Source organism: Ursus americanus, chromosome 23 (genome assembly GCF_024610735.1).
Source record: "Ursus americanus isolate L20-20 chromosome 23, mUrsAme1.1.p, whole genome shotgun sequence".
Lineage (NCBI taxonomy): Eukaryota > Metazoa > Chordata > Mammalia > Carnivora > Ursidae > Ursus > Ursus americanus.
Genome location: NC_142149.1, coordinates 10,617,997 through 10,644,753, shown reverse-complemented (window position 1 = coordinate 10,644,753; position 26,757 = coordinate 10,617,997). Strand labels below are relative to the sequence as shown.

The 26,757-nt window shown below is 45.7% G+C and overlaps 1 protein-coding gene and 1 long non-coding RNA gene across 3 annotated transcripts in view; one reads left to right on the top strand and one right to left on the bottom strand.

Moving 5' to 3' along the window:
- The window catches only part of MAP2K6 (mitogen-activated protein kinase kinase 6), a 109,466-nt gene that overhangs the window by 15,076 nt on the left and 67,633 nt on the right, over positions 1-26,757 (top strand). The window contains exon 1 of one of the 2 annotated variants that reach the window (XM_087854183.1): positions 11,480-11,710. The exons of the other annotated variant lie outside the window; for it this stretch is intronic. The gene's annotated coding sequence lies outside the window, so the exon portion shown is untranslated. Of the gene's footprint in view, positions 1-11,479; positions 11,711-26,757 lie in introns of those variants that run through there. 2 annotated transcript variants of the gene reach the window in all.
- LOC123803241 (uncharacterized) lies at positions 6,589-25,896 on the bottom strand. The gene is made up of 3 exons (XR_006782785.2): positions 24,967-25,896; positions 9,837-10,012; positions 6,589-9,737 (listed from the first exon to the last, which is right to left on the bottom strand). It is a non-coding gene; the product is annotated as an uncharacterized LOC123803241 (long non-coding RNA).

The following is a 26,757-nucleotide window of genomic DNA, read 5'->3' as shown; positions in this document are numbered from 1 at the left end:
GGAGAGTTTCATTGACTCCAATTGTAGGAGGTTTAGCTGAGCCTGGTAGGAGCTAAGAAATGCATTTTCTGACTCTGTCTGCTTGCTCTCCTTTTGAAGGGGGCCTCATTCTGTTTTTCTCGGAGGGTCTTTTCTGTTTTGCCCTGCAGACTCATCAATAGGCATGTAGTTTGTTATTTTTTAATTTTATTTTTTTAGGTAAGCTCCGTGCCTGGCATGGAGCCCAATGCAGGTCTTGAACTCACAACCTTGAGATCAAGCCCTGAGCTGAGAGCAAGAGTCGGCCGCTCACCTGTCTGAGCCACCCAGGTGCCCCTAGGCACATAGCTCAAAAGAGCTACTAGCCCTGTATCTATATGACTGTGGTGTCAGTACCCACTATTCCGTGGCTAGTTACAGTGTCTGGTCTGAGATCAAATTCTCTGTCTTGCAAAGGAAACAACTATAATGAAGAGTAGCTGGGGGACTGGCTGGCCCTGAGTCAGGCATCCATCTCTGGGGGCCTGCGGGGTCAGCGCGGGGCCTGCTGCTACTTAGAGGTGCTGTAAGCACAGGTCATCTGAGTAGGGGGCCTAAGTGAGACAGAAAAACGGATTGACTTCATAAGCGCGGGAAGAAATACAGGAGAGAATGAAAACGACGATTATGGCCACCGAGGCTTTAACGCTAGTGAAGCTTTGACCGAATTGTGACCTGTGGTGTTTCAATCATTCTTTTAAAAAAAAGTCATTATAAATTTGCCTACTATAAGGCACTTGGTTAATGAGGAAGGACATGCGTCTCCTTAGAGTCTCTCATAGTCTCTGCGGGTGGAAGAGACTCAGACCCTCTGTGCTGTCCGTCATGTGTCCTGCGGTCGGTCTCCTTTATGAGGAGCCATAAAAGGAGTTTGTCCGGTGAACAAACTGAGTCCGTGCCCTTGAACTGAAAGAACAGCACAGAAAAGGCACTCTGGTGCTCTCTCCATTGGCTGAGTGATAAATACAGGATTCATTTTCCTATGATGTGACACAGTTGCCCACATCCGTGGGACAGAGAGTTTGGGCAATAGATAGCTGGCAAGGTGGAAAGAGTGTCCAATCACGGAAGTCTGCATCTAGCAAGACTTCAGAAATCATCTAGGTTGAACACCTCGCTTTAAAGATGAAGCCAGTGTGGCCGAGAAAGCTTGAGTAACTGAAAAGGTCAAGGGGAAGGCAAACTAGATCTGGAAGACAGATCTCTGACACCCACACCTGGGTTGCTGTTGGCATCCCAGGTGCTTCCTGATGCAGAGCCAACCTTTGACTCTCTGGGGAGCCCTCATGCTCTTCCTATAAAGACAGAAACTAGCCCCTGAGGCTTAAAGGTAGAACATAAGCGAGAGCACCGGGCGCAGTGGAAATCAGGACCTCTGTTTATTCAGTGGGGTATCCGAGGATTGAATGGGTCTCGTTCAATCATGCATGCAGTCATTCATCCATTTATTCATTCTCTGAACTTGTATTAGATCCTTCTCTGTGTGGTTCACGGTGAGGCACCAGGAAGTGTGTGGAGAGAGGATTCCTACTGGCCAGAAGCTCAGATTCTAATGGGGAACAGTTGTGTGGACCCACATTTGTGGTGTCATGATCGCTCAGAGGAGAGGGATTATCTGCGTAGATCTCGCAAAGCGAATGGGAGAGTCGGAGATTGGGGTGGGGAGACAAAGCAGACTCAGCTCTGGTCTGTGGGCAGTGTGAGGTGGTAGGAGTGCCCCAGAAATCCAGAATCTCTGTGTGGTTGGAAGGTAGGGGTCATCTCGCAGAGCAGGGAGAGATGATGTAGGAGAAATAGGCCGGGGCCCAGGTATGGAAGACCTTGCAAATCAGAAGGCTTTCATTGTTGATTGCCTGACTCCAATACCGAGTACCAAGTACTGCTGAGAAAGGGTTTCTTCCAGCAGCTAGAATCATATAATTTTGTATTTTAGACTCAACTATGCATCTCTGTCCCTTAGCAACAGGTTTTGTTAATATTCTGAGCTCGGTATGAAATGGAGAGCCAAATTAGCATTGAAGAGCTTTCCTTTGGCAAATCTACCACGAACTTTCTGTATCAGGTAGAAAAAGAAAAGACATGAACCTTTGTAGGGACGAGAGTTTGCCCGGGTTGATTGGTATTAGTGGTTTTCTTTACCATTTGATGACTCAACTCATCATGACATTTTGTTGGCATTTCGTCAACTAGCACTTGCCTTTGTTCTATAGGGCATGCCTCGAGGTCTGATGATCGAGTTTTTATTCATCTGGGCATGTCTCCCACCCTGCTGTTTTGTTTTCTAGTGAACTAACTTGACTTTCCTGCCTGCCAAGACCCTGCGAGCTTGCCTTCCCCTCCGTTGCTTCCTCCATGAGGTCAGGTGCGTGCTACTCACGTATGAGGGCCTGCCGTTCTGGAGGTTTTCTGGAGCAAAAACCCCAGCCTGTGTGTTCTAGAGCTGGACATTCCAACTGCCCACTCTTTGGAACTCAGTCTTGATCTGTGAAGGAGAGGGATGCTCCCGGGTTCCAGAGTCACAGAAGTGCAGGAGGGAGCGCCCAGGTGGTGATGGAAGGCAAACCCACACCGGAGGTGGTCTCGCCACATTTCATAAGCACCTACTATTATTTTTGTGTTGTTTTTCTTTTTTTTTTTTTTTTAAGATTTTATTTATTTATTCGACAGAGATAGAGACAGCCAGCGAGAGAGGGAACACAAGCAGGGGGAGTGGGAGAGGAAGAAGCAGGCTCATAGCAGAGGAGCCTGATGTGGGGCTCGATCCCATAACGCCGGGATCGCGCCCTGAGCCGAAGGCAGACGCTTAACCGCTGTGCCACCCAGGCGCCCCTTGTGTTGTTTTTCAACTTAAAAAAATGTATTTATTTGAGAGGGAGAGCTGGAGAGCATGCATGAGTGGGGGGAGGGGCAGAGGGCGAAGCCGACTCTCCATCGATCAGGGAGCGCCACGTGGGGCTGGATCCCAGGACCCCGGGATCGTGACCTGAGCCGAAGGCAGATGCTTAACCGACTGAGCCACCCAGGCGCCCCTGAACTTTTTTCTTTTTTAACTTAGAATTTTCCAAGTGTGTATCCACAGCCTTGTATAGTTCTTAGCAATAAACTTAGCAACAAATCAGAGAGAAAAAAGTTAACTGGTTATCTGTATTTTTCGTGGGATTTGCGATCTCATCGACCTCCTCTAACTTGCTTGGGTCTCAGTTTCCTCTCCTTGTAACTGAATGGTTACTACGTTTTGTTGTTTTCAAGAAATAACCTGATTTGATTGGGAGGATGCATTAAGGCCGGACGTGGGGAGAATACAGAGATACGGTGCAGATACAGAAGCATAAAATGAAGATGGGCGAATGCTCGCAGATGAAGTATTTCAGACATTTTTACCTTCCCTCCACTCGCGTCGGGCTCAGGAAAACCATCCGTGCTTTTGTTGTTTTGGGTACAAGTTTGGAAGGAATTAACTACTTAAACCGTACTTTAATGGTAACCTGAGTTTACATCTAACTGGACTCTTGTTTGTTCTCCAAAATGCGTCAATCCATTTTCACTCTGCTAAGAATAAAAGGTAAATAATGGTGAAGAACTTTGTTCTTTGTGGAATAGTTGTAAACGCGAAGATACATGACCCAGAAAGTTTATGAAGTCTTCACACAAAGGACAGAATCAGCTTTATGGGTTGGTTTGGAGCCAATGTTCCGTTTAAAAAAAAATCAAAAATATATTCCAATCATTTGGAACTGATTTGAAAGAATAAAATAGATGGGCTGCCAGCAGTGTTATACTGTTCCACTACAAGCAACACGGTAAAAGAAGTGAACAGCTGTCACCCTTCTCTGTCCTCTGTGGAGATTTAGCTTTGGAAAGATAACAAGTTTGCAAATTAACAGATCTCATCTAAATTCCATCCCTTTTCCCCTGGAGCTTCTGCCACTCCAACCCCACCCCCTCTGAGAGCACAGGCCTTTGGTTCTCTGGAAGCAAAGAACATTTGACTCCTTTTCCTCGCTGTTGGATGTGTTAATAATCAGGCAGTTTTGAAATGAGAATGAATGAAGTGGTGCGATCATATATTTTTAGTTTTATAATAATGACTCCACAACAGATATTTCTCATGCATATTTATAAAAATGACTCGATGGGGATTTGTGCTCTGGTTAATTATAGATTGGGAAAAAAAATGGGAAGAGACATTTCTGTCCTGTTGACTATTTTATTTGCAGAGCCCAGGCTCAGTGCCTGGCACATAGTAGGTTCTCCACAAGGACTGTTGGAATCAATTATTTGTTTGCAGTGTGCAGGCTGAGCCTTATGCAAACATGGCTAGTGAACTAAGAGGGCCTTTGGTGGATTCATTTCTCAAATGAGAACTTCTCATCACACCTGTAGAACCCTCTGTGTCTTCCGTATATGTCTATCATTTTTTATTATGGTAAAATACACATAGCATAAAACTCACCATTTAAATAATTTTGAAGTATACAATGCTGTGTTTTTTCGGTAGTCACAAGGTTGTGCAACCATCACCGCTATCTAGTTCCAGAACATTTTTATCTCCACAGATGGAAAGCAGGCACCCTCCCCCCGCCCCAGCCCCTGGCAACCACTAAGCTACTTTCTGTTTCTATGGATTTGCCTCGTCTAGATATTTCCTATGAATGGAATCATACAATGTAGAGCCTTTCGTATCTGGCTTCTTTTACTTAGAATCATGTTTTCAGGGTTCATCCGTGTTGCGGCACGAATCAGTCCTTCATTCCTTTCTGTGGCTGAATAGCATTCCATTGTACGGATATATTACGTTTTTTCTTCTTTTCTATTTCCCATCAAAATCTGGTGTCGAGAGAACCGCTTACGAAGTAAGTAGGAAGTTACATCTCAGTCTAGCTAATAGAACTTAAATTAAAAACCCGTCCAGGGCGGGCGCCTGGGTGGCGCAGCGGTTAAGCGTCTGCCTTCGGCTCACGGTATGATCCTGGCGTTATGGGATCGAGCCCCACATCAGGCTCCTCTGCTATGAGCCTGCTTCTTCCTCTCCCACTCCCCCTGCTTGTGTTCCCTCTCTCGCTGGCTGTCTCTATCTCTGTCGAATAAATAAATAAAATATTTTTTAAAAATAAAAAATAAATAAAAAATAAAAACCCGTCCAGGGGAATTTGCATTGTTCAAGTGGAAAACAGCTTCAAAGAAAATAATACATTTCTAATGGTGACATCTCAGGGATGGGGACAGGGGACTTTTTTAGCAGCGAATTATGTCAACATGAATATCTGACTTCTTGTAAAGCCAAGCCTACCGATGGCTACGGGACTGGGAAAGGTATTGAATTGAGTAGGTGGGCACCAGGGTTCTGGTCCTGGGTTAGCTGTGAGTTAACTCTGTCACCTGCATCTCCTTGGATGTAGTGTTTTCTGTGCTTTGTTTTGGTTTGATTTCAAGTGAGGCCCCTTGCTAAGCTCTTCTACGTGCATTATCTCATTTAATCCTCCCCGAAGTTGTATGGTGCAGGTGTAATTTTTATCTGCCTTTGATAAATGAGTCTGTAAATGAGGAGGAGGAGGAAGACAAAAAACCATAGCCCAAGTTTCCCTTCTAGTAAATTGTGGGGGCAAAACCCAGACTCATGTCTGACTATCTTTAGCACGAGCTCATAACCAGCATATGGCAGGGCTTGGCAAACTGGGACCCACCGTGTGTTTTTGTACAGCCCAAGAGCTAAAATGGTTTATCCGTTTTTAAGTGGCTAAAAAAAAAAAAAAGAAAAGAAAAAGAAATCAAAAGGAGAATATTTCATGACACGTGAAAATTATACGGAGTTCCAATTTCTGTCTATAAATAAAGTTTTATTGGAACATAGCCATGCTCATTGGTTTACGTATTATCGCTGCTTTCATGCTACAGTGACAGTGTTGAGTTATTGGGACAGAAACTGTGGCCCACAGAGCCTAAAATATCTCCCGGTCTGGCCCTTTACGGAGTAAATTTTCTTGTTTCCTCATTTATAAAATGGAGGCAGGGAAGGAATTCAATTAAATTATTCTTCAGGTCCCTTTCAGCTTTAATGTTCTGAGAATGGCAGAGAAAGTTGTTTACATCTGCTTTCTGGTGAGGTCGCCAGCTCCCTCTGATTCCTCTCTCTCAACAGATGAGTTTGCCTCTTTGCTAAAAATGAGTGCGCATCAGTCCCGCTGAGGGCCATGCATCCATGCCCTGACCTCCCGTCTCGGCGGCTATCCTGTCCTTGATTCTGCTCTTCTGAGTAGTAACAAGATTTACCCTTTGTTACATGCCTGTGATGCTCGAGCTCTCAGTGGGGCTGTGAAGAAGGCTCAGAGATCATGGATGGAAGGTCAGATTTGTTATTTCCCCTTGAGAGCTGTGCGGACCGAAATGTGGGGAGGGCACACTGCGTCTCCAGGACACATCAGTCAGTCAGTGGTGGTGCTGGAGTGTGGACCCCAGATCACCCCTCTCTGATCCCAGGGCCATTCCTCCTCTTGCCTGATGTTCTCTTTGCCCTCTGTCTACTTAAGCGATCTCCCCGCCCCACTCTGCACCCCCCCGCCCCCCCGCCGTTCCTCTATGCATACCCTTGTCATTTTCCCACCCCTCTTTCTGAAGGTCTTTTTTTGTGTTAAGCTTGCATCCTGAGAACAGCATTCCCTTAGGCCAGCTCTTCTGGTCACACCTGCCAACTCTACACCACCCCCCACCCTGTGTGAGATTCTCCTCCTCTCGGGTGTCCTCAGGGCAAAAAAGCATGAGTTAAATCTGGTTCTGCCGCTTGCCGCTGTGTGACCTTGACTGTTTGACTCGACTTTGCCAAGTCTCGGTGTCCGCGTCTGTAAGATGGGATGGGGAATAATCAACCGCAGAGGCTTGATTTGAGAATGAAATGAGCTCCCTCACGTGTGAGCCCTGACCATGCTTGGTGGTAGCTCTTGGTCTTCTCCCCATTATTAGAAAACAGTATTTTCTATCCTGTTGCCCAGTCCCAAGCCCCAGAATTACCCTGCTGGGTTTTCTAGAGTAGTTCGTGGTTTCTCTCCACCCTGCTGTCCAATTTATGTTCAGCTGATTTCTCACTCCCTGACATGCATCGTCTTGCACCATTAGCCTCTTTATCTTTATTTTTCTTCAGCTTCTCTTACCTTGGTTTGATCCTTTTCCCCACCTTCCCTTCCAATCCTGTGCATTGGTCAGGCCTCCGCTCCGGCGCTAGGGTCTCCTGTGACTGAGTCCTTCTGTCCTGATCTCTTCGTTTCTGAACTTCCTCTGAACGTGGAGTTGCAGAGCCATGGACCCTAGCAACGACAGGCATCATGTTTTTCTTCCCACTTGGCCAGGTTAAGTAGCTTTGGTAAGGTTATTCCGCCTGTTTGTGGCAGTGTCAGCTGCTGCCTTCCCTGTCTTACATAAATCTTCTCTGAATCATATACACCTTCTTGTATTATTCACCATTCCGTCAACAAGAGTCGGGGTGCTTATTCTATAATAGGCTCTGAATTAAAGAAGGACAGATGGTAAAGACCAGTTTTATGCACTTGCACGTGAGAGTGAGTGCTTCTTTAGGAACCTCACTCGCCTTACCCTAATTCTGGCCCTGGCGAAGGACCTTCACTTGTCCTAGGAACTCACAGTTGGAGTGGGATGGAGGGGATGGACTGATACTCTTAAAAAAAGGGCAGGATCATGGCCACAGGAGACATTTCAACAACACAGAAGAAGTAGTGGTTAATTTAGGGGACATTAGGAAAGCTTCCCAATGGAAGGGATTTTTGAGTTGGGTTTTGAAGGATGAGTAAGAGTTCAATAGTAACGGGAACACATTTTAGTCGGAATGAAGAGCATAGGAAAAGCAAAGGAGGTTGAAGATACATGTCCTGTGTGGTATGTAAGTTTGTGATATTGGCAGGCTGTGTCTGGGATGTGTTGTCCCTAGGGCATTGGAAGAGAGGCAATAATGGAGGGAGTAACAAAAATTCAGATTTAAAAAAATTTGTTTTTTTTCAATGAAATAGTCCATGCTCTAATTCTGGCACCTCGTTCTACTTCTGTGTAAAATGTCTGAGTAGAGTGGGTCCTAAAACATTTTTAGATAATCCAACCTTCTAGGTTTGTCATTCTGTACCAGTGAAGTACAATGTGGTCATTTTCAGGCTCTCCCTCTGCCCTTTTCTTTTCTGACCCCGTGCTTGCTATGTGATGTGCACTGTGAATGGAAAGGTTGATAGGGTCACGAGGCTTAGCGGCACATCATCTGGAAATTTCTGGATGAAGTAGGGTGCTCTGCTGGTCTTGGTTGATTTCTTAGCCTTGAGGATGGTTTCTGAATTCATAAGATTTTGTTGTCAGAATGCACAGAAATGGATTCTTGCTGATCTTGGTGGGAAAGGAATCCACTGGAAGAATTTGGGGTGGTTCATACAAGCTTCCAGAGGCTCAGAGAACTAGCTAGAATCAGAAAACCCCAAAATACACCAAAGAAGGGGGCTGGTGCAGACACTACTGCTCCCACCAGGGGCTACAGATACACAGCTTGTACCACTCACTGCTGCTGGCCGTGGGGTGGGGTTGTCATCAGAACTGCTGCTGACAAAGCTTGCCCAGCCTGGATGGAGCTGCCACTACCGCCGTCAAGTGTGGGAGCAGGTCATGTGCTGCCCCTGCCGGTTTATCTTGCTAGGGACTGGTTCCAAGTGAGCAGTGATTGCCCTGGGCTTATGCTGTCATGCAAAGGATGCTGGGAACATGTGTATCCTGCACGTTTAGCTTCTGTGATGGGTGGCTGGCTTTGCCTCGTGACGTGGAGGACTCCAGACACAGGCGGGGGGCTCGGATGCCAAACGCATGACAGATGACCACTGCAGTCTCCAAGCTGGCCATTGCGTGCATGCCACCAACTGACTTTAGCTGCAGATTTATGGGAAATCCAAAGTGCATTTGCATCGGGAAAAGATTTTACCAACTCTTTGAGATAGAGGAAGGAAACTCGACTCAGGCGAAGTGAAGCAGCGGAGAGAAAACTCTCGAGTCTTAGATTACTTACTGACCTCAAAAGCAAAAGGGCTGCCTCAGCCTTCGCTCGGGCTGTCAGTGAGCTAATTCTAGTTCATTTAACAAAAGTGACGTTTTCCATGTGAATGGCATTGCCTTGATTTGTGCAAGATTTTTAGAAATCATAGATAAAATCATAGATAAAACTTCATTTGGTCCTCATTAAAAACTTGATGGAGTAGGCCAAGTACTTTTCTCCTTTCACCAAGAGGAGAATAACGGCATGTTTAAATAAAGTAGCTTGTTTTGGGGGCTGCGTAACTACCCAAGGCTGGGACCTGGTCTTTCCATTTTGTCTTTTAGTATTCTCCCCACACCACAGGCGTTTCCCTGTAAGAATTCCCCTTTCTTTGGGTAACCAGTGAATTGTCTGTAAATGCCTGAGTTCCATAAGGAGTATTAAAAGAACTCTCGAGTTTATGCGGAACAGTTGGGTTGGTCGGACACATACAGTAGCTGTGTTTCTCTCGGGTGGTGGTTTGGATGAGGGACGTGTTGTATTTCTGTGCTCCAGCTTGAACACGTGAACCTCATGAAGGGGTCTCTTCCTTATTTTGAGATACTTACGTTACGGACTTCAGTTTTGAATGTATCCATCTTGGCTTTCGTTCCACTTCGTTTCAATCCACCATACCAGGTGAGCGGGGTTGCAGAAGTCTGATCCGTACCTACACGCCCAAGGAGTTAAGAGTTGAAGCCAGAAAGCAATGTTGTTTATTTTTTACCGTGCAGCAAAGGTATTTTGGGTATGTAGCATGTTGTCTTACCAGCTGCTGCCTCTTTGGGTGTTAGCTGAGCGGTCCTTGCTGTACTGGCTTCTGGTGATTAATGGAAACTGGGGTAGGGGAGGGCGAGTCCATCCCTTTGTCTAAGCATACCAAGTTTACATAACCCAGCCCGTAATTGACAATTGACGGTTCGGCAGCAAAACTCCAGCCTTCTCCTAGGGAATGAAAACACGGTGCAAGGATACAGCTTGGGTTTACGTTAGTCAACAAGTTTTTGGAGTGACGCACGGGAAGCCTAAACTATACTAAGTGCTTGGAGATTGAATTGCTGGATTAAGAATCGTGTTACACGGGCTAAATCAGTAGTAGCAGGACTGGCTGAGCCAAGTCACTCTCTGTACCTCAGTTTCTCCACCCATGTTTGAAGGCATTTGCTATATGCTGGCCCCTTCGTGTGTGTTAGTTCATCGCCCCTTCCCTGCTGACCTTTTTGGTGGGTGTTCTCTCTCTTTTGCAGGTGAGGAAATGAAAGCCCAGGGGGGCTGAGTAATTAATTGTCTTTGAGGTTCAGGAACCAGTTCGTGGAGGGGGGGGATGCAGACTTACATCGGGAGCTGAGCTACCCAGCTTCCTGGCCTTCTCTTACCCACGGCCTTTAGGCAGCATTTCGGCCCTGCCTGGAATGCCCACACTACACACTCCCTACCCTTTTGCGGTGGCTGTGTTTTGAGCTTATTGAGAACTAGGTGCTTGAAAACACAGTTGCCGGACCCCACTGACCTAGGCAGTTCCATCAAGTGGTCGTTGAATTTGATACCTTGAGCAGATTTGGTGATGTGGGTGATTTTTATAACTCCGTGTTTCATTATGATCTTTGCTTCCTACGTAGGAAGGGGTCCTCAGCGAAGGTAGGTTTGGGAAGTGGAATTCGGAAATGGCGTGGAAGGCAGTTTAGTGGACAGGTAGGGGTTTGAAGAAGGAGGGCATGAAGGCAGGAAGAATTGGAGTGGCATTCAGAGCAGTGAGCCTTAGCTGAGCAGGGGGTTGGTTAATGAGTGAGTTCACCGTTCATCAGTTAATGAACTGATGCATCAGTTAATAGCAAGAGAGAACAGGAGGCAAGGGGCTCGTGGCCCTAGCAGAGGCCCCAGGCTAGGCAGCCGTGCGAGAGACGGGGCCGAGTCCAGGGAAAGGCAGACCAGCCAGACCGTTGAGGTCAGTTGGCAGACAGGCCCTTTGAACCTGAAATTGAGAGACTGCGTCTGGAACACCACAGAAGGAGGACTCAGCGGAGGGATGAAGGGAGGTCACTCAGTCCGCCTAGGACTGACACAGGGAGGCATCTATAAGCTACGACAGACTCACCTGAACACTGTTACAGCAGACCTCTGATTGGCCTTGCTGTGGCTAATTTCTATCTCAGGACTCCTTACCCCACCGTGAAATCAAGCGAAGCCCCCCTTATCTAGCTCCGTAGGGAAATGTCCTCCAAGCATTTATTTATTTATTTATTTTGAACTAAAGTTTAGTCCTCTGAGCACAGAGGCCTCACATAACCCTGTTTTCCATGAGACTCTTTCCCAATGGCACGGTTTTTTATTCTTTTCATTTCAACGTAATCTAACTTTTTATTACGAAGCACAGCCTCGTGCTGGTCTGCGGGGCACGGAGAGCCCAGGCGAGGTTGCAAAGGTCCGGGACCTTTCTGTTCGCAGCCGTGGTGGGTGACTTCCGGGTCTCCCCAAGGCCGTCCTGGGGCCCTGCCACAGTCCGTGTCACCGTCCTGGCCCCGCTCCCAGCTGCCGCCACCGCCGGCCAAGGCTCTTCCCATTTGCCGTTGTATTTTTCTTCTGCTTTTCTCTTCAGCCACATCGTTCCTCTGGGCCCCTGTGGTTTGCTTCTTTGGTCCCCAGGTAATGAGAAGGCTCCTTCCTTCTGGTCAGTGAACAGACTGTTTGCAGGCCGGATGTCCTCTTGGTGGCTTGTCTCGTCTTGGCTCCCTTCAGCCTTGCTCAGAGCGTTTGTTTTCACTGCTGGCCGTGGAGGCGCTTCCTTTCCTTCTGTGCTCTTGTTTCTCCTGTCATCGGGGTTCGTGGCTTTTCCACATGGGGAGGTTGCTAAAAGAGAGCGTCCCTCGACAACTGAGGTGTCGTTGGGGTTGCGGGGCTGGCTGAGGGACGCTGTTGCTGGTGATGGGCCAGCGCCCCATGCCAAGGTCTAGGGCGGGGACCGGCACTCCCAGCTCTGAAAGGGACGCGGCCAATCCTTTGGTGACAGTGGTGAAAAGTCATAAAGGAGACTGTTTTTCTCCTCCTCTTAACATGATCAAGAACATGGGTTGTGGAGTCAGGCCGCCTGAGTTCAAATCCTGGCTCTGTATAGCCTGAGGCAAATTACTTAACATCTTTGTTTCTTAATCTGTAAAATGGGGGCAATACTTGATATAACATAATATTATACATCACAATATATGATATATTTTGTTTTATGTAATATAATATATAACATACAAAACAATGTTATGTATAATGGCATTATAATACATGGATACTCCAGTATTATATTTGTAGATATTATATTATTATATATATTGTGTTATTCTGCTGTTATATAGCATACCCACTTGCATTTGTTTTATATAACAAGCTACTATTATATAATAATGTATGCCATAACACTACCCATAACTTTATTATATGTCATACACATAACTTTACATGCGTAATACATGACTTTATGTATGTATAATATATAGCATGTAAACTATACAGATACAGTGATTATATGTAAAGCCTTTAGAACAGAGCTCGTATACAGCAAGGAGCTGCTATATCAGAGTTTGAATTATTAATTCTTTGTCTTTGTGGAGGTGTTCTTTTTTTTTTGGGGGGGGGAGTACATTTTTGTTTTTGGCTTAAAAGCAAAGATGATTATTATTCCTCAAACTCCTCTGAGTGGTTGATTACCATTTCTATCCTGCTTTTAAGGATGCAGTATTTTGGGGGGCATCTGGGTGGCTCAGTTGGCTAAGCATCTGCCTTTGGCTCAGGTCATGATCCCGGGGTGCTGGGATTGAGCCCCACATTGGGCTCTCTGCTCAGCGGGGAGCCTGCTTCTCCCTCTCCCTCTGCTTGTGCCCTCTCTCTCTTTCTGTGTCAAATAAATAAATTTTAAAAATCTTAAAAAAAAATAAACACTCTTCTCTATTAAAAAAAAATGGGTGCTGTATTTCTCAAGTAGTAGGCTCCCAGGGAGTGTGTGAAGCTTGGTTGAAATCTCAAGCATAGTGAGAAGCTGGTGTGAGCCCTAGTCTGAGGCAGCAGCGTTTGGGAAGGTTGGTCTCCACGCTGCCTGGTCAGGGGGTAACCAGTCCGGCCACGTGGGCCATCTCCTGGGGCCTGCAAATGTTGCTCTTGTTTCCAGGGCTTTTCTGCTCCATTCGGAGACTACTGGCTTTGACACGAAGCTTTAGAGGTCATGCTCTGGCCCCGCCTTTATCTGGGCTTTGTCTCTCTGCAACATTCTGGAGGTAGGGAACCACTGTTCAAGTTTGGGGTAATAGGGTATTTTTTCCTTGAGATATCTTTCTTTTAAGATCTGTGTTTGATGAGAACATTGAACCAGGAAGGAAGTGAGCCTAGTTTTTAGGTTGTTAAAAAAATACATTTTGTGAGCCTCTTATATGCCAGAAAAATATAAATAAGACCTACCCTCAGAGAAGTTACAGTCTAGACAGTACAGTTTTGTAAACATGCACACATATACATAAACACACAAATATAATAGAACACTGTGGTAGGAAAGTATTTTTGGTACTTATGGACACAAAAGCAAGAGGGTTCTATTTAACCTTTGAGTGAAATGGGATGGGGAAGGGTGAACCTTGAAAAAGTTTATGGAAGAGATTTTGTTTGAGCTGAATCCAGAACATTGAGTAGGTTTGCATGAATCAGAGAGAAAGGAAGCATATTCTAGACAGAGAAAACACCATGAGTAAGGGCACAGAACCTCAAAGCATCCTGGTGGTCTGAGAATTGTGAGAATTTGTCATGGCTGAGATGAAGTATGAGTGAAGGAGAACAATGAGAATTAACAATAGTGAATGGCCAGGGGTTATCAGTGGCATGCCGGAGCTGGCTCCTGTCTGGTTCACGGGAGCTGTTTCTTAAATAGCCAGTAATTTTGTAAGCTGGTCGTTAAAATGGTGGTGGTTTGAAACGGACAGTGGTGGAAATGTTTACACCATGGAAACCAGCAAATATTATATATGGGGGCTCCTCCTGCAAGGAGCTGCATTACCCTACTCTGCTGATGGGGATGGCCTTGGATGCCACTCTGATAATTATTCTATTTTTGTAAAAAGGATTTTATTTATTTATTTGATGTGGGGGAGGGGCAGTCCAGGTTAAAAATGATGAAGGCATAAACTAAGGAGGTAGCCATAGGGATGGGCTAAAGTGTGGAAAGGTGGGGGTCTGTGGGGCTGGTTCCCCTCCTGTAGTAGTTCTCAACTAAATGCCAAGGCTGCCTGCCCCCCCCCCCCCCCCCGCCCCCTGGGTACGTTTGTCTATGTCTGGAAATGTTTTTGTTGTCCTAACTGGGAGGGATTGTGTGTCTGTGTGGATGCTACTGGCATCTAGTGGGTAGAGGTCAGAGATGCTACCAAGCATCCCACATAGTACAGGGCAGCCCCATAACAAAGAATCAGCAGCCCCCACACATCGGTAGTGGCGAAGTTGATATGATATTAACAAGAAAGGAATGGTATTTGGAGTAAGGGAAGGAAATGGGAGAGGTCTTCTTTCCCTGCCCCTTCCCTGGGTGTCTGGGTTTCGAGTCCCTAATTCAGTCCCAGATTGCTGAAGTGGAGACAGTATTTTACTGACAGTACTTTACAGAGAAGAGAAGAAATTTGGTCTTACGAGCAACTGTATATCATCGAGTCACTCAAGCCCTGCTTGTCTCCTATGGAAATTTTAATTCTAGGTAGCAAGAAATTCTCATGTCTTTCCCTTTCATCTTCCTTCCGAAAGATGACAGTAAACTAGAGCTTCATTCTGTGTTGGAAAATACAGAAGTACAAGCAAGCACATAATAAGGGAGCTCTCAGAATCACCTCTGATTTTTGCCACCATAGTAAAAGTTTTGTAAAACAATGGTAGAACTGAGGGGATACGATTAAAACTCATTGCTTGGGTTTTAGTGAAGTAGTAAAAGCAAAGGAAGAACATTAAATTTAATGAGGCGAAACCCAGAAGTTGATTAGGGAGGTTCGAACTCAGGTCGTGGAGAAGCAGTATGTAAAATATCTTTGCTTGCTTCTTAGAAGGAGCACCTTCAATGAGAGCACGTTGGTGAGAGCTTTAGTGCTATTTAGTTAATTAATTTATTTTTTGGCTGAAAGCTGGTTAGGGCACAGGGCGACTCCCCTCCAGGTGCTTTGAGACATCCTGGTCAGAGCCGGAGACCCGACTCCAAGCAGGTTGGATGGGGCAGAATGACTCTGGGAGGCACGGCAGGTGCCCTTCGATGGGTCCGAGCAGGCAGAGCGGCGGTGCTGGCAGGAGCAGAAGTGCAGAGCTGTGGTGTGGGCGCTGTTAGCGGGAGAAGCATACAAGGGGGATACAGTTATGCCTGGTACTAGGATACTAGCTGATAGACTACAGCAGTGGTTGAAAACTTTTTTGGAAAGGGGCAGATATTAGGTTTATGGGCCAGATGGTTTCTTCACCTCTGCTATAGTGTGGAAGCAGGCAGGTAAGATGGAAATCAAAGAATGTGCTGTATCCAATAAAACTCTATTTACCAAAACAGGTGTCAGGCCAAATTTGGCCAACGGGCAGTAATATGCTGATGCCAGACTACGGTCTTGAGGAGCCTGGTACACTTAAATAGCATATCAAAATCTTTTTTTTTTTTTAAGGAAAGTGTGGATATGGAGACATAGGTACAATTAAGATCTATGACTAAGGGGCCAAACACATTTATTGTCTTTCCTTACTTTTGGTCTCTTACTCTTGGCTATCCCTCTCTTTTCTTTAAATGATTATATACATATTATTTTTATATTTAAGAATCATATATTTATATTTCATAATTATATGCACATAATCTTATATTTGATAATTTATTATAAAGAAATAATGTATGATAATTTGATTTATAATAACTGATTTTATGGTTTTGGGGGGTTTTATGTTAAATAGTGGGAGGAAATTTTTCTACTCTCCTCTCTTAGCTCTTTGTAAATGCAATTTAGTTATTTTTTTTTCTCTTGGGTGTAGCTCTTTCATTATGTTTTCTTCTATATTACCATTGACCTTGGATTCTCAACCTTGGCCATATATTAGGATCACCTGTGGGACCTTTTTGATATCCCAGTGCCCGGGCTGCATTTGGAACAATTCATGAGAATTCTAGGGATAGGGCCAGGCATCATTATATTTAAAGCTCCCTGGGGAACTCAGATGTGCAGCTGAGGTTAAGAACCATGGCCTTGGATCTAAAGGAAAAAAAATTGTCCTAAACATTTGCTTTAGATGCAGAGGGAAATTTAACCTGTGCAGGGGTAACCATTTCTGGCCTGCAGGTTTTAACTATGAGACTTGGGTTCTTCAGCTTTTTAGGGTATATTCAGACAAGCTTACTAGTGACACATTAGAACCTTCTTTGTTGTGGTTTGGTACTGGCAATAAAAGAAATATCGGGAAGCTAATGTGACTCGGCTGATGGGTCTATTTCTAGCCAGAAGCACGTTCTCCATCAGCGAGTGGGGTGACAGACTTTGAACATGGTGAAAGCTTCCAAGTTTCAGTGATTAAGTCATTATCCGCCAAAGCTAATCTTACCAGAGTAAAGGATCAGGATATATGTTCTGACTGTGTCCAGAGAGAATGCTTTTCTAGCATCGTCATGGGTGCCTATGTATCTGAGGGTGTTTCTTAAAGACACCCTCATCAAGTGAAAGGGGATTTTTGTTTAACGTTGGCAGACAGAAGGGCAATTCAAAAGGTACATTCGAGGAACTTGTGTAAAGATATATCAAAATCAATTTGAAAATATAGATATGGCGGATAATATTTTGTGAGTGGTGGCATTTTGGAGGGACCCAACAGCATTTTTCCCACAACAATCATGTTTTCGTTTTACATTTTGCAAATGGAAGATTCTAACCTTGTGACCCTGGAATTGCTCAAGCCTTTAATATTCAAGGCTGGATTTCAAGGGTTGAGTGCTTTCTTTCCTAAGTGAGAGAGAATCGTGATATTCTGGGGGGGGGAGAGTGGGGGGTTCTGAGGAGTTTTCCAGCTGGTAGCGAAGTGTCTCGTGACTACTGCAGCGTCTCAGGTTCCATCACACTGGAGATGCGAGAGTTGCTTCATTTAACTGAGGGGTGGTGGAAAGAGAAGAGGACTCTGAGCGCCGTGAGTAATGGAATGCCCAATGGCAGTGCTTGCCCAATAGGGGCTCATTACCCCCTCTATGAAGATACTGCAAATGCATCAACCCAGGGTTGCTGGATTCAGTCATTTCACCAGGCTCTGGCTTTGGGAAGTATCCCTTCCAGTGCTGATTCCCTTGACTTTTTCTTTCTGGTCACAGGATGGCCATCGTGATGTAACATGACCACTTCAAAAGGCAGGAAGAGAAGGGGGCATTTCCCCCCTGGGTCCTGTTGTTATTATATTAATCAGGAAGGAAAAGCTTTCCAGTAGCTCCCAGCAGACTTCCTCTCAGATTTCAAACCTGGAGCCAAAAGCTGTTACTTGTTCACCCTCAGACCCACATTGGCAGAAGGGGTTACCATGGTTAGTGTAGACTAGGGGTTAGCAAACTTTTTCTACGGTCTTGACTATGAATATTAGGGGCTTTGTGGGGTACACAGGGTGTCTGTTTCATATGCTTCTCTTCTTTTCCTTAACCCTGTGAAGATGTAAAAACTATCGTTAGCTTTAGGGGTGTTTGCCAGGCCGTGGACCCTGGCATTAACTAATCCGTTGTGTTTCATCTCCTGAGGCTGGTTGGAGGGGTTCACCATCCCTGCCCACATTGCCACCCACTTTTCGAACTAAACCGTGATTTGGTTAGCAAACTGGGTGGGCAGCCAACTCTAAATTCCATATCTGGTCCATTTGTATAAATTTCAAATAATTTGGCAATGGGTGATTTGATGAAGAAAAATTGGGATATGAATTCTCAGGACTTTAGTAGAACTTTAATTGGAATGGGGTTATTCTCATTATGGTAGTCAGGGTAAACTAGGTAACAAATAATCCCCAAATCTCGGTGGCTTAACACAAGAAAAATGTGATTCCTTGTTCAGACTACGTGTCTCAAGTGAATTGGCAATATGGCAACCCTACTGTGCTCAGTGATTCAGGGACCCACCATCATGGAGGCTGTACCATGGAGTAGTTGCACCATCTGGAGCACATGGCCTTCGCAGCCTCCAAGAAGCCAAGGGAAAGGAGACTAGAGAAGAGCTCTTGAGCTTCCTGCTGCCTCCTCCTGAAAGTGACCTATTGCACTGTCCAGAACTGATCACATCGGTCAAGCCAACCACAGGGAAGGCTGGGAAACATGGGGGAGCAAACGGAATATGGGTTGAGTGTTCTTATCCCTTCTACAGCCCCACTGCTTTCTTCATATTCTTCCAGAAGAAGAGACTTGATGAAGTTGTATGATAACAACATTATAACAACAGTAGTTGCTGGTCCTTTACCTTCTATCTCGTGTTAAACTCTTGTTTATCCCCCCCTTTTTTTTTACATTTTAAAATTACATATTTCTCTTCTCCCACACCTTTTCCTTTCCTTACACAGTTTAGAATCTTGTCAGTAGTGTCGAAAGGTTAGAGTGCATTAATCAGAAAATGAGAGGTGTGGAAAGGTGTATCATCATTGGATTACTACGGTATATAAACGCTGTAGGATTTATCCTTGCGGTGTCACAAGGACTTCCTTTGGCCCTTTGAATTCACCGCTCATCCAGTGAGTCTTAACGGGGAGCCCAGTTGCTCCCCAGAGTACATCAGGCAATGTCTAAGGACACTTTTTGGTTGTCACAGTGGGGTGGGGTGCCCACGAGGATCTAGCGGGTAGAAGTCAGGTTTGCTCCCAAACATTACACAAAGCACAGGACAACCCCTGACTATAGAGAATGATCAGACCCCCAGGTCAATTGTGCTGAGATAGAAAGTGTTGCCCCCTTCTCTTCTTAATTACCTCTTTGAGTCCTCATATTCTTGGGCAGCCTTCTCATAGTTATGTGACTCTGATTTATTTCATTTTTTTGTGGACTATATCCAGGTAGAAATATCACGTCCAAAAGCGTATGTAGCTTGTTGACTCTTCAACAGATTTTTGTGACAATGAGGTCGACTTTCTCAGGGTTCAAGCAGAATTGCTGAATGCAATTTTTACATGGTTTTCTTTTGTCCTTCTCAAGCTTTATTCATCTGTGAAGTTCTAGACGATTTCACATTGATTATCCAAGCTGCCATTGTCAAAGTATAATTTTTAAGTTGTTAAAAATTGTGTCGTATACAAATATATAGTCAGCATATATCCAGTATTTTTATGATTTGTTAATGAGGATAACAAAGCTGGTTCATGGGAGAAATCAAGAGCCTGAGGGTTTATAGACACTGGAGCAAGAACATTGGTATAAGGGGGCTAGTTTTTTTTTTTTTTAAAGATTTTATTTATTTATTCGACAGAGATAGAGACAGCCAGTGAGAGAGGGAACACAAGCAGGGGGAGTGGGAGAGGAGGAAGCAGGCTCATAGCGGAGGAGCCCGATGTGGGGCTCGATCCCAGATCGCCGGGATCACGCCCTGAGCCAAAGGCAGACGCTTAACCGCTGTGCCACCCAGGCACCCCAAAGGGGGGCTAGTTTAGATATAAAACTGGTTAATATACTTCGGGGCTATAGATAAACTGTTGGGGTTATTAGATATCTCTATGATATAGATATAAATAAAAATAGGTTAAACAGTTAGTGCTCTGGAATAATGGTTTCCACATGTAAGCATGCATTAGAATCACCTAGAGGGCTTGTTGAAACCATTCCTGGCCCCAGCCTCAGTTTCTCATTCTGTGATGCTCTGTGATGGGGAAATCCTGGCTGATGTAACAAGGGTCTCAGGTGATGCTGCTGAATGTGGTGACTCAGGTGACACACTTTTGAGAGCCATTGCTGTCATAGGTCATTGAAAGACAAGCAGTTGACCTTCTGCCTTATTTTAAGTGTTAGATGTTTTCCTTCAACACCCGTAGAAGAAATTCCATAATTGAGAAAAGAGAGAGAGAGAAAACGGAAGGTGGCTAGGATAAGTTGTCCCGGAATGACAAAGTAACTCCCAGATCTCTGTGACTTGATGAATTGTGCTATTTTCACTCATTTTATATCCTGTGAATTTGGATGAAGCTCAGACTATCCTCGGACTAGGTGTCTATGGCGGACGGGAGAGCCAAAGATTCTAACATAGACTTTTCACGAACTCCTAGACCAGAGTGACACCTGTCACGTTTACACACTTCCCCTTGGCCGGAACTAACTGCAAAAGAGGCTGGGAAATGTGGGAAAGCTCATGTATATTTAGAGAGCATTTGATGTCCTGCTGCGTGTTTCATAAATATAAGAGTGTATAAATGTGTACTTACCAATCAAAGGACCCAAAGCATCTTAATCATGGTAATGTTATTCTTACTAAAATTATATTTGGATGTGTATTTTTCACACTTAAGATTTTAGATTTCTAGAAGAGAGTTAAGGGGTAGTATCACCACAGAAAATGATGAGGTTGAAGTGGGGAGGATTCTAGTGTTTGGAATTGCTGTTAATGATAAAAAATTATGTTTTGAGACAAGTAGTAATGAATTGCATCAACAAGTGTTTGTAGCCCCAAATGAAATATATGTAAAGAGAGAGAACCCTTAATTATCTTAGTATGATGGTAGACTCTTCGCTCTTGGGGTGCAGCTAGCTATAGGTTTGGAGTTTGTGGAATGGTGTTCTAACTCTTGCCCTGCCTCAGATTCCCTCTTGGGAGAGTTAAACAGTAGTGCTCACCAAACACTCACTTAAGGATTACAATGTGCCGTAAAGGTGAGATGGATTAAGTGATTCTTAAAGGCTGTCCCTTTTGACCGGCTCTCAGTTAGCCGCATGAGTCACTTAGCTGCATGATTGTCAGTTTACTTATCCGTAAAATGGGTCTCCTAGGAATATTGTGAAAGTTAAATGAATATTTATACAATGTACCTAAAAATTCCTACCCTAAAGGTTCCTTTGTTCTTCTTTCCCTTCGACTTGTTAACATGGGCTAGAAAAGCTATTATTGAAATCTTTGTTAATTATAGGATGACCAACCCTACAGATTTGCCTGGGACTGAGTGGGTTCCTGGGATCCTGGAATTCCACTTTTAAAACCCAGAATGTCCAGGGAAAACAGGAATGAGTTGGTCACCCTATGTAGTGGACCTTCTTAGAACCGGCCTCTGGCTTGGCCTGGGGGAATGCCTATACTTCAGATCTCTTTATGGGGGAAAATAGTATCTGCATTTTGAGATGTCTCTTCTGTTCTTTTACAGGGCAGGAGCTTACTTAGGGTGGTCGAGGATTTGTGTTGGGTCCTACTATTGTAGAGTAAGGCAACTTTCTGTCTTAACACTTTAACACCATTGATTCTAGAAATTGGCTTGAATTAACTTTGTCCAGTGTAATAATCCGATCTCTAAGCTCATTACAGTTTGGTCAGCTGCGCACTACACATCTAGGACTTGGCTAAGGCAGAGGTGGTAATTTGAGAGTGAGGAGTTGCTGTCCGTGTTTATAGAGATAGGCTTGGTTGGACCAGTGGTTTACTCAGTGACATCTAGGTGTCCCTGGTGATATCTTCCCTAAACTATTTTCCCCCCATGGTTTCTTACCCTGAAATCCCGCTATTTCTACCAGAGGTGTCTCCCCTGCCTGGCCTTCTCTCTTCATCTTAGGTCACTGCTTTGTTTTGGGTATTCTTACGCCACCTGCCCATGTATTTGATCACCGGTCTCTTCAAATATGTCTCCGACACTGTTGCCAAGTATCTTCTTGCCAAACGTCTATACTCGTTCTTCTGCTTCAAGATGGCGCCTGCAGCCTTCTTTGGGCCACCATGATAAAAGCCAGCTTCTTAGCTTGGAAGCCCTGCCTGCCCTGCGTGATGAGCTACCCACATGGAGCCCTTTCGCAATCCACACCCCTGCACGTGCTGCTGCCATCCTCCTTTATGACAGCGTCCTTTTCCTTTCCCCACCTGGACATCACGCACCTGTCCTTTTGGACCCGGTTCAAGGGCTGTCCTCCTTGCGAGAGACCTTAGTACCTTTCCCTAATGGTGGCTGCTTCTGTTGAAGGATACAGCTTGGGGATGTAGAGCATAGTTATGACTCCCTCCTCTGCCTCTGATCCCCTTGGTGCCCCAAGAGCAAACATTGAAGGAAGGGCTCCCATTGCTAAGCACTTGTTTTCCCTGTCTTATCCAATGCCCGTTGACACGTTTATCCCCCATGTTGAGTGGTATTTATCTGCAAATTGTCAGTGTTTGGCCCACAGGAGGTGGTCAGCCTGAATACTTGAATGAATGAAGGAGCTCAGTTCAGGGTTTTCTTAGGAGATCCTCTCCTTTTTAAAGTGTAGCCTCTTTTGGGGTCTTGCTATTCCAAGTAGGGTCCCTGGACCTGCACACCGGCAGCCTGGCATCAGCAGGGAGCTTGCTAGAAATGGCAGGATTGTCAGTCTCACCCCAGACCTGACGCATCAGAATCTGTATTCTGCCAGTGTCCCCAGAAGACGAGTAGGCACATTTGTTTGAAATATACTGCCGTAGATGGCGTCACATTTTGGCCCTGTTGTTGTCTATAACATATTCACCTTCAATGCAGGGGGTTCTTCTAAAAAAATTAGAACTCCCTTCCTCCTTCCCTCCCTTCCTTCCTCTGTCCCTCCCTCCCTGCCTTCCTAAAATGCACATTCCTAGGACCTACCCTGGACCCACTGAATCAGAATCCCAGGCAGGTAGGGCCATTGCCTTTTAAACAAATGCCCCAGGAGATTGATATCATCCCAAAGTCTGACAACCACATCCCAGAGAATTTCTTAACTGTTTCATTGTCTCTGATTTCCCCCAAAACTTTGGACTTCGGAGGTCTGTCCTCACAATTGGTGTTAACTCTGTTGAGGTTTGACCCCCGTGGTCCTTTCCAGTTTCCCTGTTGCTGTTAACAGTGCTGTTGTCCTGCTGCTGCAGATTCCCCCCTGGCTTGCATCCCATTATTGGAATAGCCCTTTACCTTGCATTCAGAAATGCACAGTGTCTCCGAGTTTCCTTTTCTAGTAATTGCCCCTCTTCTCTGCGTGCGTCACTTCTTTCAAGCTCGCAGTGTTTTGCCAACGCCTTGGTTTTCTCCATTGTCCCCATGCCCGCTCATCTCTCGTAGTCTGGCTTCTCGCTGCACTTCGGGACCAAAGCTCTTCTCTCAAAAGTCACCAGGGACTTCTTTATTTTCATATTCACTGACCTTTTTGAACGCCTTAAGGAAAATCTCTGAGAGGTCGGCAAGCTTGTAAAAAATCAGGTATTATGGATTTAACCTGCGTTGCTGGTGTGCAGAGTTGAGCACGAACGTCAGCCTCCAAGCCAGGGAGAAGTTGGAGCTTCCTCTCTCTTTACTTGCCAACCCCCGGGGTAGGAAAGTAGTCAGTCACTGAAGGTTTTTATACTTAAAAACATGTTTTACAAATTCGAGTTTACTGCAAAAAAAATATTTTTTTTTCGCATTAAACTAGTGGTTTTAATTCCTAATTCATTACATGACCACATTTCTTCAGATAAATCATTGCTAATATTATTCTTATGTTTCTTATCATTCTGTAGTTGCTTTTGGCTACAATCCTCCCTTGTTTTATAGAGTGCACCCATATTCAGAGTAGCTAAATTAACCATCATCTTCTCTTCGAGAACCTGTAAGCTCAATCTTTAAACACTCAGTGGAAGGGGAAGTCCTCAAAAGGAAATAGAAGAAGAATGCACCATGCTGGCCATCCTTCTAAAAAACAACAAAAAAAGCACAAAAACCTTTCTCCCTCCCTCCTTCTCTCTCTCCTTTCCTCTTTCCCTTCCTTCTTTCCTTCTCTTTATTATAGATCCAGCAAACCCCATCCAGGCAGTCCAGTAGGCTCTGGGGATAGAAGAATGAGACGGACATGGCCCCTTGCCTCTACGATGCTAACGGTTTCACGTGGGGCGGTCAGTCTTGGCATCCAAGAAATCAAACAATTTGTTAAACATGCAGGGAAGGTGAGAGGGTGCAGCTGCTGGGGAGGGACTGACGAAGATGGGTGCGTGGGGAGCAGGCGGAGACTCATCAGAGGACGGATCTCATCAGAGGGGGGATCTCGCTGGCGCTGAATCTTGGAAGGTGACCAGCCCCCCCAGTTGGAGCTGTTGCAGCTCTGGGAGGGCAGATGCAGATGGATTCAGGCTGCAGCCCCACGAGAGGCACCTGGGGATCCCCAGGCACCCTGGAGGTGACAGAGGAGGCAGGGGAAGTGGGAGGAGCAAGGGGAGCACAAGTCTGGATTTTCGTGTACACGGTGGGCATCTATCTGCAACAGCAGGGAGGACCATGGGTTAGAGAAATGCCATTCCCGAAAGATGGGGCGTCAGTCGGGAAAAGAGGGCAAGGGCTAACTAAGATGTAACAGGCTGAGAGGGTCTGTATGCAGAAGTCACCCAAGTCGTGGAAACCTTGACAGTACCACAGGTGAGAGGCACAGGGAGAGCATAGGCTACAGACAGACACTCAGGTCAAGGTCACCTTTAATGGGGAGGGTAAAGGAAGAGCTGCTTAGTGAGGGAGGAGGAAGACCTGCGTGGTGCACTTTCAAAACCCTTGCCCCTGAGTCAGAAGAAAAGTCCTTTCCATAGGGACGGAACTCGCGTATGCCTTATTCCTTCTCTTCCTGGAGTAACTCAGAACAAATCTGCCCCCCTTCCCACACACCAGCTCCTGCAAGGGTAGGGACGGCGCTTCTTGATTCCCTTCATCTTTTCCTCCGGGGGCGACACCCTCCCTGTCGTCCCCACTGGTCCCTAAGCGACACGGTTTCCGCACGCACCGCTTACCTGCACCGCCAGCCTGGCCGGCAGCTCGGGGTCACCAGGAAACAGAAAGAATGAGGGAGATGACCTCCCCGTGTCTTCATTCCTTCCTCCTTCCGCCGACAGTTCTTTCTTCCAGACTCTGCGTGAGCCGTGGGGTCAGTGAGCCCGAGGGGTGGAAGCGACAGTTCTGGGATCGCTGAATAGCCTCGCTTTGTCTCGAGGCATGTTTTTCTGACTGTTTCTGGTGCTTTGACGGGTGGTTTTTGTTCTGGGGGAGCTGGTTTGGGAGAGCAGGCTGCTGAGAAAGGCTGCTGGGCTCCCCTTCCCTCTGGGGCTATCTCCAAGGCCCTCCCGGGGACCCAGCGGAGGTCATCCGAGGCCTCTGTGTCCTTGTCCCCGGTCTAAGTCAGATAGCGAGGGGAAGAGAAACTGCCGCCAAGCTCACCAGCCTCGTAGCCGTCAGGAAGGAGCCCGGCCGGCCAGATTCCATTTGAATCGGCAATCACACATGACCAGGAAAAAAAAAAAAAAGAAAACAAAGCAGCTGTGTACCTACCACTTTTCATAACTTTGCCTCCACGGTTGGCAGTCGGATTGCTTTTCTTTTGCAGAAAACACGATGTCGGGTTGGGTCAGAATTTATGTGTAGAAGTTTTTGAAAGGAGGCGATTTGGAAAGGAAGGTGAAATTTGTAAGGTTTTCAGCTTGCATTTGGGATGAATCACAGCCCTTTGGGATTGTAACGTGCAAAACCTAATGCTGACATTTCCCTCTCGGGCCTTCCTGCTTTCCCTGACACGCCGGGACACACTGCAGAATTCCTTCCAGGCGGGCGTTGAGGACTTAGGGTGAGCGGACCGTGGGCAAGAGAGCTCGTGGGGGCCTCGGCCTCAGCCTGCAGGGAGCACGTTAGCCGTCCCCTCCGTGGGAGCGTGGCCTCTGTCTGGTCAGCTGATGGGGGTGGCAAGCACATTCCAGCAGTGAAGGGAGGCTTGGCTGGTCTTTATGGGTTCCAGAACATGCAGTTCTTCCATAAAACGACAGGAGAACACAGTGTGCTATTGAATGCGGCTGGATTTGGATGCAGCCATCTACTCCCCCCCTCCCCCCAAGGGTCAGGACAAAGGTGGTTTCTTCGAGTGAGTTCTAGACCAGCAGTCTAAGGCACTTTAGGGTTGAGTCCCATTTCTGCTCCATATTATTTTTATGGCCTTGGTTAGTGTTTCTTAACTACTCCAAACTACAGTTTCCTCTTCTTCGTGTCTGTATGCCGTGGGTAGTTTTGCCCTGCGTATGTGGCCTGCATGATCCAGTCCTGATTTCCAGGCCTGTCTGGAACTGTCTGGAACAACATACAGAGGCAATTAGAAGATGTCTGGGATTACCTTTAAAAAAGTGGGGCTGGGGGTATAGATGAAGCAAGACTGGCCAAGAATTGATAATCGTTTAAGAAGGGTGATAGGTACATAGGGGTTCCTTATATTCTCTTTTGTGTATGTTTAGAATTTTTTATAATAAAAGGCACACACACACAAAAGTTTTCTTAATTACCCATACCAGAGGTGATCTCTCCCACACGCGTGTGAAGCTTCCTCGTGACCTCTGGTTGATGAGCTGGTATAGGTCAGTAGTTAGAGACCAGAGATCCTGATTTGCCCAGGGCACTCTCGGAATACTCCTTTGTCCCGCATTCCCTTTGGTTCAGCATTTATCCTGGATTTTTATTTTTATATTTTTTTAAAACAAAGGACCATTATCTCACAGTTGTATTAAACCAAGCGGGGATGGGTTTACGGACCACCGCTCTTTAAT